The following is a 9,316-nucleotide window of genomic DNA, read 5'->3' as shown; positions in this document are numbered from 1 at the left end:
TAAAGTCAAAACAGTGAGGAAATATCAATAAAAAGCCCCGAAGGGTTCAAATAATTGGCACTAGGCCCAAATATGGCATTCAGCCCAAATAATGATGATAGCAAATAGTTTTCAATCAAATACGCGGTACAAATCGTCAATCAGGACGGACCAAGTCACAATCCCCCAATAGTGCACGACCCCACGCTCGTCATCAAGTGTGTGCCTCGCCTCAATATAGCACTACGATGTGCAATCCGGGGTTTTAAACCCTCAGAACATCATTTACAATCATTACTCACCTCGATCCGGTCCGAACTCTAGCCCGCGATGCCTTGCCCGTATGAATCGACCTCCGGATACTCCAAATCTAGCCACAATCAGTACATAATCATTAGAATACACAAAGGGAACGAAGCCCACTCGAAAATATCCAATTTGCATCAAAATCCTGAAATTACCAAAACCCGACCCCCGGGCCCACGTCTCCAAATTCAGAAATGTTTTACACCAATAGATTCCTTATCTTCCCACGAGTTCCTACATATCAAAAGTTCTTAAATCCGACCCCAACTGGTCCTTCAAATCCCCAATCAAAAGTCTAAATTTCCAAGCCCTAGTTCTTCACCTTTTGGCTTAATTTTCATGATTTACTAGGTGGAGTTCACATAATAATCGAGTTCTTAGTCCAAGAATCTTACCTCAGGGTGATTCCCCTTGAATCCCTCTTCAATCTCCTTCAAAAAGCTCCAAATAGGACCAACAATGGAAGAAATAAACCCCACCTTCGCGGAATGAACGACCCTTAAAACATTCTGCCCAGGCCTAAATTCCTTCTTAGCGAACGCGGTCAAAGCCTCGCGTTCGCGAAGCACAAAAATAACTTTGACCAAAATCCTCCTACACGAACGCGACCAGACCCTCGCGAACGCGATGCTCTACCCAGATGAAGCTTTGCGAACACGTTCCATCCATCGCGAACGCGATGGGTTAATTTCACTGAAGCTCCGCCTCTAAATTCCTTCTATGCGAACGCGACTACACGCCTGCGAACGCGATGCACAATCTCGCAGCCCTTCGCAAACGCATCACCTGCCTCGCAAACCCGAAGGCTAAATTTCCACCTCCCTCAGCTGACTCTTCGCGAACACGAGGGTCCTCTCGCGAACGCGAAGACCAAAATGTCTGCAACTGCTGGAACTCAAAATCAGCAACTTCCTTAACTTCAAAATGATCCGATTGACCACCTGAAACTCACCCGAGGCCCCCGGGACCTAAACCAAACATGACAACATATCCTAAAACCTCATTCAAACTTGTTCCCACCTTCGGAACGCTCAAAACAACATCAAAACACTAAATTTGCATCGGATTCAAGCCTAAGAATTCCAAAAGCTTCCAAATTATGCTTTCGATCAAAAACCCAACCAAACCACGTCCGAATGACCTGAAATTTTGCACACACATCCCAAATGACACAACGGAACTACTGCAACATCTGGGAATCCATTCCGACCCCTATATCAAAATCCCACCTATCAACCGAAAAATGCCAAAACCTCAATTTCGCTAATTCAAGCCTAAACCTTCCGCGGACTTCCAAAATGCATTCCGGTCATGCTCCTAAGTCCCAGATCACCCAATAGAGCTAACCAAATAATAACAATTCCGATCCGAGATCATATACAAACAAGTCAAATCTTGGTCAAACCTTTCAAATTTCAAGCTTCAACTGAGAACTGTTTCTTCCAAATTCATTCCAATTACCCTGAAAACCAAAACCAATGATTTACATAAGTCATAATACATCACACGGGGCAAGTCATGCCCGAGAACTGGCGATCAAAGTGCAAAAGCTCTAAATGACCGGTCGGGTCGTTACATCCTCCCTCGCTTAAACATACGTTCGTCCTCGAATGTGCCTAGAGTTATTCCATAAGCCAACCAATTGCTGAATAACCTTACCATGCATATACCCGGGGGTGATCCGACGTCACCCTACCTCATATAGGTCCGATAACACAATGCAACTAAAATTCACAATCCAACCTAGCCCTTAAACCTTAGAACCACATTTCCACTTTCGAAATCATCCACAAGATCAAAATCTCACATCTATATTCAGAATAAGCCCGAACCAGCTGTAATAACCCATACCTGCAACCTCAGGTGCAATTACTTGATAAACCACATAACTCAAACGCTTGTAGCGATGACTTCTATTCACAGCAACTGCCTACAACAACCGAATATCGGTAGAAAACCTCTTATCAACTAAAGCCTCGTTCCAACACTTTCAAATACTACCAATGATAATTGAAACACGCAATAAACCATAACCATTTCTCAGATCAACCATTCATGAAGCCACTTCTCCTTTGGCAAAGACCGTAGCAAATTTCTGAGCCGAACCTCGATATTATCCTTCCAACATGCTGAAATCGAATCCGTTCGTATTCATTAAAGATCCCAACGAGCTCATCTAATCCAACACCCTACTCTGGTGACCTGACACACCAATACAAGCTAAAGCCACAACTTGTGAAATCTGCGCACCAATAAGCAACAGTTCGACATACCCAAATCATGAAAAATGACTCAAATGGAAGACCTGTACAGCAAGCTCACCAGTACCACCACAACACAAGACTGAGAACCCGTCTCACACCATAGAAACAGAACGCACGAATCTAACCAGCAAGGTCATACCTCAACATAACTTCGCTGCAATGAGCGATCCTATCCAAACACTGCTCCACATGAAACACCTCAAGTCACTCTGCTCGAAAATGATGACCACGCGCAATTGATGTCTAGAACCAAAGTAAATCATCATAACCACGGTAAAGCAATACATAACACCGCACAACCCAAAAGGGCCTAACCGATGCGCCATCCACCAAGCAATATCCAGTACTCCCCCCGCTATTCTACTGAGAGACCCTAATAACACCGCACCACATGTGCCGATAACCAACAAATCCTAACGCCTCGCAACACGGAAAGGTAACTCATAAATCTCCCCAGATTACCAATAAGCTCAATAATAGTCGAATCAACACACCCTTCAACAATACAATTTGGAGCCAACCAAGCCGACTCAAGTCAGAACACGCATCCACATTGGCCTGCCAACAAACTCCTTATCAAGGAAACCTGAAGCTGCTCCTCCCACTCCTATAACTCTGCCGGTGCCATACAATACGGTGCCCAGCATCAAATCAATACCGAAATCAACAACCTTGCTCGGCGACATGCCCGACCACATGAAACACATCCAAAAAGTCCCTCACCACCGGAACTGCATCAATGGTAGAAGCCTCTGCACTGACATTCATCACGAAAGCCCAAATAAGAAAGACAATCCTTCCCAGCCGTCCGCTGGGTCTTCGAAATATAAAACCACTCTACTAGGACATAATCCGTCGAACCTCGCCACTCAATCTGTGGCATTTCCGGCATAGCCAACAGCGCCGCCTTAGCGCAATAGTCCAGAATGACACAACACGGAGACAACCAATCTGAACCCAATATCACATCCAAAATCTAACACACCAAGCAACAAAAGATACTTTTGGTTCTCCACACCCCGATAGTCACTAAACAGTGCCGATGCACGTGACCCACAACCACAACATAGCCTGAACATGAGAACTCCCAGTCTCTAACTCCATATAGCACACGAATCACCATACCCGATCCCAACTCCGCCGTCTGAATGCATACCACACCCACAACCACAACATAGCCTAAATCACCATACCTGATCCCAATCATTCTACGAGAGATACTCTGAAATTCCTCTGTGCCACCAAACAAACTCGAATATCAGCAGTCGATCTAACAAGAAAGTGTCGCAATACTACCGAAGTACTATCAACTCAATCACATTGCTTTTCCTGAAACATATACCCTCGTCAAATCACCCCAAATTAGCAATACCATTTCCTTAATCATCTGAAGACCCTTTCTCTAACTATCTGAAGCTCATTTCTCTAATTGTCTAAAATTGTCCGCTGCCTAAGAGTTTTATGACCTTCCTTTTAGAACTGAACTGTAACCCATCTAGCCAAGAACTTCCACTGATCCCATCAAGAAGAAAATCACTACACATTCCATGCTTCTCACACTCGCAGAAAATACGCATCTCTAACCGTGGTAGAAACCATAAAAAACTCTCTGAATCACACTCGCACAAGACTAAACCGCCAGGACTGAATCCTTCTGACTCAACCACGCTACGCAGGCCACTAAAACCCAAGAGCATTGCCGCAAAATGCCTGTATAACTCATTACCTCATAAGCATCCAAAGAGCTAATCATATCCTTACCGTACCGATCTGACCCACTACCAAGCTACCTCATCTATCCGAGTTTCCTTCTGATTTACCTTCAACTTGATATTCCCTCTTGCTGTAGCACCACAATTTCTCAACCCAGACTTACCACACGAGACCCCAAGCATAAAACCACACTGTCTAAGGCTCATAAGCCGCTGGGTACTCTCTTAAATGTTTCCAAAAGCACCACGTTCAAAATACCTACCCCGAAGGGACTATCTGGAATCATTACCTTCCTAATACTGATATATAGAATCCCATAATTGATCTAGAAATGACGCAAGTCTTGGCACCCTCTAATGCAAACCTCAGTTTCTAGCCCAATTATACACTTGAAAATCTCCAATTATTACCTGAAAATCTTGAACCCATTAGAACCATTCTCGAGAGTCATCCACTCCACTCAAACCGCAATTAGCCTAATCAAACGAACTGAACAACCCATGCCTCATTAGCACTCTGACACCGTAGAATATGACATTATTCCATTACAACCAAGCAACTTCCTGCTCTATGCGTCGAGCATCCTTTACCAACAACGACTCAAGACATCCCGTGATTCTCACAGACCTGTGAAGCATCCTATAACCTTTGTTAAGAATTTTCCTTTACTCGAGCCATCCTCGGTCTCAATCTCCGCCGTCCATAACTTATTCACCCGAACGCCTCAAACTAGAACCAACATAGCACATAACCGTACAATCAGCTAATCAATAGCAGGCTCCCCCACTTGGCCCAAAGCCATAGATCAAAACACACTCAATAACTCATAACGCATATACCCTATTGCTGCCATAATACCATAGTGAGATTAAACTCAAATCCTTTGTAAGCTTGTGAAAACACAGATCATCTAGTACTTTAAATCTTCTGCAATCTCGCATTCACTCTCGCAATAGTTACACCCACTCTCTTAAGCGACCTAATTTAAATTACAACACCTATCTTTCACTTGCAAATGAGATCTTCTAACAGACAACATAAAGATCGCACAAACTTTCGAACACTCCGCAGGAGATAACCCACCTGCTTCGCCTCGAACTAACCCTTCCGCATACCTCCCACCGTCATAAACTTTACGCAGTCACTTAGTCTTCCTGAGTCTGAACTCATATCGCAACATGAAATTTACTTCACTCCCAACTGGGAAACATGAAAAGATTCTTCACACGCCCATAACTCGGGGCTATACCTCAAATCAAGATGGAATTCAAGCACCTAATAGTTCTTCTATCCTCCAGCAGACCTTTCTCGTCGCTTTCAAATCTTATGGATATATCTCGCAGTACTATCATACTCATCACATAGTCATCCAGCCGACACTTCCACTAATAGGGACGCTACCGAATATATAAGTTCAAGACGCAACCAGCACCTCAGTGCTCAAGCTATAGGCAAAAATCCGATCTCAAGTCCTTCAGACTGGCCCAACATCAACTCACAGAGATCATATCTCGCCCCTCGATTAGGGAATCACAAGCCATCGATGCACATCCAATACTGAGTGCTCATGCGCGCACACGAACGCGTGGAAGGAATCCAAAGAGTTACATTTCCAGCTGAATCAAAGGACGCACGATAAGAATTTCAAGAATATGAAGTTTTTCCGAAAGGTTCTGCAGCCCCTCGAGGATAAATACAGACGTCTCCGTACCGAACCACGAGACTCTACTAAACCTGTTCATGACTCGTGAGACCTATGTAACCTAGGCTCTGATACCAACTTGTCACGACCCTAAACCCGAACCCGGTCGTGATGGCGCCTCTCGTGAAGACAAGGTCAGCCAATTACATGATTTAATAATACTCAGTAGCGGATAATGTCAATAAAGTGCGGAAGTACAACCCAACACAGACCTAACCGGGGTGTCACAAGTCACGAGCATCTACTAAGGTCTAAAAATACAACTAAGTTCTGAAATAGGTTAATACAGTCCAAGGAGATTAAGAGGGAGAAAAGCAGTACTGCGGACATCGGCAGCTACCTTGCTAAACTCCACTGACTCTGTCTCTGCTCAACCAATACCCGCTACCAGGTGCAAGAATGCCTGAATCTGCACACAAGGTGCAGGGAGTAAAGTGAGTATTCCAACTCAGTGAGTAATAATCATAACTAAAGTCTGAATGGTAAGAAATCACGAAAAGTGCATCAACATGCTGTATAGAAGCAAGTCAAAAACCAGTAAGAAAGCAATGAAGCTGTAAAATCCCATAAAACATCTTAGTTCAGTTAAACGTTTTTGAAAATGACTTTTTCAACAGTTACACAAATGAATGCAGAACAACTAGTGCAGATAAGCACAGAAATCCGCCCCTCGGGCACAAATACATAATTAAACAGGTAAATGACAGGAAAATAAGAAAGATAAGCACATAAGGTTCACCACTCGGGCACAATGTCAACAAATCCGCCCCTCGGGAAATATCTCAGAACAATACCAGCCCCTCGGGCAATCACATAGAACAATACCAGCCCCTCGGGCAATCACATAGAACAACATCCAGCCCATCGGGCTATATCTCACATCACAATGGGTACCCGCGCTCACTGGGGGTGTGCAGACTCCTGGAGGGGCCCCTTACGGCCCAAGCGCAATAACAAGCCATCTCGTGGCATCAAAACTAAGCCCTCGGCCTCATATCAATCAAACCACCTCGTGGCGTACATATCTCAGGCCCTCAGCCTCAAATCAGTATCAGTGTTTCCTCATAACATAGGCATGTTACACCCCGTGTTTTCGTACGTAAGAGTACATCATAAGTCAATTAATGTAAGCTCAGAAAGGGAATCATCTTTTAAAAGCTTACAAAGTTAGTTCATCATGTTAACGTGGAGGTTACAAATATTTAAGATCATTAGTACCAAGTAGCAAGAGGGTTTGAAGGCTTAGAAGCTAAACGAATTGAAGAAAATAAGTTTCGTCGAAAGTCGACAAGTTGGAATATTTTACCATGTACTTTTGGGTTGATACTAGGGTTATTAACATTATAAGGAGATTATATTATGAGTTATTTTAGTCGTACGATAGTTGGTATTATGTTTTGAAGTCAAGCGAGTTGTGGAACAAAAGTTGGAAAAGGTCATCACAAGTTCCATTTATAATATGCTGAAATTTAGGTCAAATGTAGATGCACTTTTCTCCCAATATACTTGGAATCAATGGATGATCTACATATCAAATTGAAGATCTACGAGTCTAGTTTCCAACGCATTAAACCGTTCGTCGATACGATATTGGAGTAGATAGATATTTGCATTTTCGCGATACAGCGCAGACTGGTAGGTGACAAGTAGGTGCATCACCTACTTGCCAAAATGAGAGGACTTAATTAAAAGCCCCAAAGTCGGCCAAGAGGGGTCTTTTAAGGGAATAAAACTGAGTTATTTCACCTGTATTTCAGACCAAGAAAACCTAATTGAACCCCTGCAACTCCTCCCCCAAAAATCCCACACAAACCCTAGGGTATTCCGGGTGTTACGACGCGATTCTAGTGCTGAAAAGTCCGGACAGCATGCTAGTTTCTCTTTCTCCTTCTTGTATCCGTGTTGAGGAACTTATTTTTGATGAAAAAGGACCAGGTTTCGTGGGTGATACTCAGTACAAGGTATGTTTATGCTTCTCCTTCCATTATTTATGCGTTTGCGAGTTGTAACTCGATCGTAAAGAATAGACCTAGCTAGTTTCGGAAGAATGGTATGTTGTTTGATCTTGTGCAATGGTTGGCTGGTTGTGAACTTATTGTTAAGTTAAATTCATGGCTGAGTTATTGGATAAGAGGTGTAATGATGTACTTTTGGTTGTATTTCGCAATTTGAAAGAAAAGACAAGTCGAAACGTGTTTAAGTAAACAGAAAAATTATGTTTGAGTTGATGAACTTGTGGGACTGTTTTTGGGCTGTTTCGTGTTGGTATTGGGTTGTCTCTTTTACTACTGTTTTCATGGAGTTGAAAGGAGGAAGGGTGTGGAGAAACACCACATAACGGCAAGGTTGTTTGTTGGTCGTTCATCGTAACATTTTCGGATTGTTTGACACTATTATGGTTGTCGTGTTGTGTATGAAGTGATAGGGGTATGTTGGGCTGTTTGTGATTGTTTTGACTAGTGTGAAGTCATATATATAGGGGAGGTGCTGTCCATTTCATTGTAAAATAGATTGTGGTCGATACATAATAGTTACGACGCTTAAACGATAACGAGAGTGTCATTTCTCTTATTGTAGACTAAGGAGCCGTGAAATTGCATAGCTTGAGGTTGGGAAGAATATACAAGGTATGTTAAGGCACTTCCTTCTTTCTTTTGGCATGATCTAATGTGAAATGAATACGCTATTTCATAATGAATCTACTCCTAGCAACTAAGGTTGTCCATGTTGTTCTTTTCGTACAAAGTTATTCTAACAAAGTATGTATGCTCCGTAAGTCCTTGTGAAATTCATATTGAGGGTATGTATGTCCATAAGGTTCTTAAGTCACTCTAAAAGGTTTAGAACGTGATTCCATGAGTCGAGCATGCATTATATATATGTATCTATTTTACTCTACCGAGCCGCGCTATAGTCGGCCGGGTACGGCACCTATTGTGCAACCACTGATCAGTTGGGTTTACCGAGCTCCATGTGGCTGGGTACGTTTTTACCGAGTCCTCTTTGAGGCCGGGTATGATATGATGATGATGATGCCCACAGAGGCATATGTTTTTAAAAGTTTATGTATATATATGTATTATGCATTTCATGTCAGTAGCCCCCAGAGGCACTCAGATGTTACATGTTGTATCTCCTCTATCTCTCTTTACATTACTGTTCTTATTTATGCTTTCCTGCCTTACATACTCGGTACTTTATTCATACTGACGTCCCTTTTGCCTGGGGACGCTGCGTTTCATGCCCGCGGGTCCCGATAGACAGGTTGACTTTCCTCCTAATAGGCTATCAGCTCAGCGAAGGTGTTGGTGTACTCCACTTGCTCCGAAGTTGCCTATTTGGTCAGTATGCT

Source organism: Nicotiana attenuata, unplaced genomic scaffold (genome assembly GCF_001879085.1).
Source record: "Nicotiana attenuata strain UT unplaced genomic scaffold, NIATTr2, whole genome shotgun sequence".
NCBI lineage: Eukaryota > Viridiplantae > Streptophyta > Magnoliopsida > Solanales > Solanaceae > Nicotiana > Nicotiana attenuata.
Note: the sequence above shows the minus strand (reverse complement) of the source record.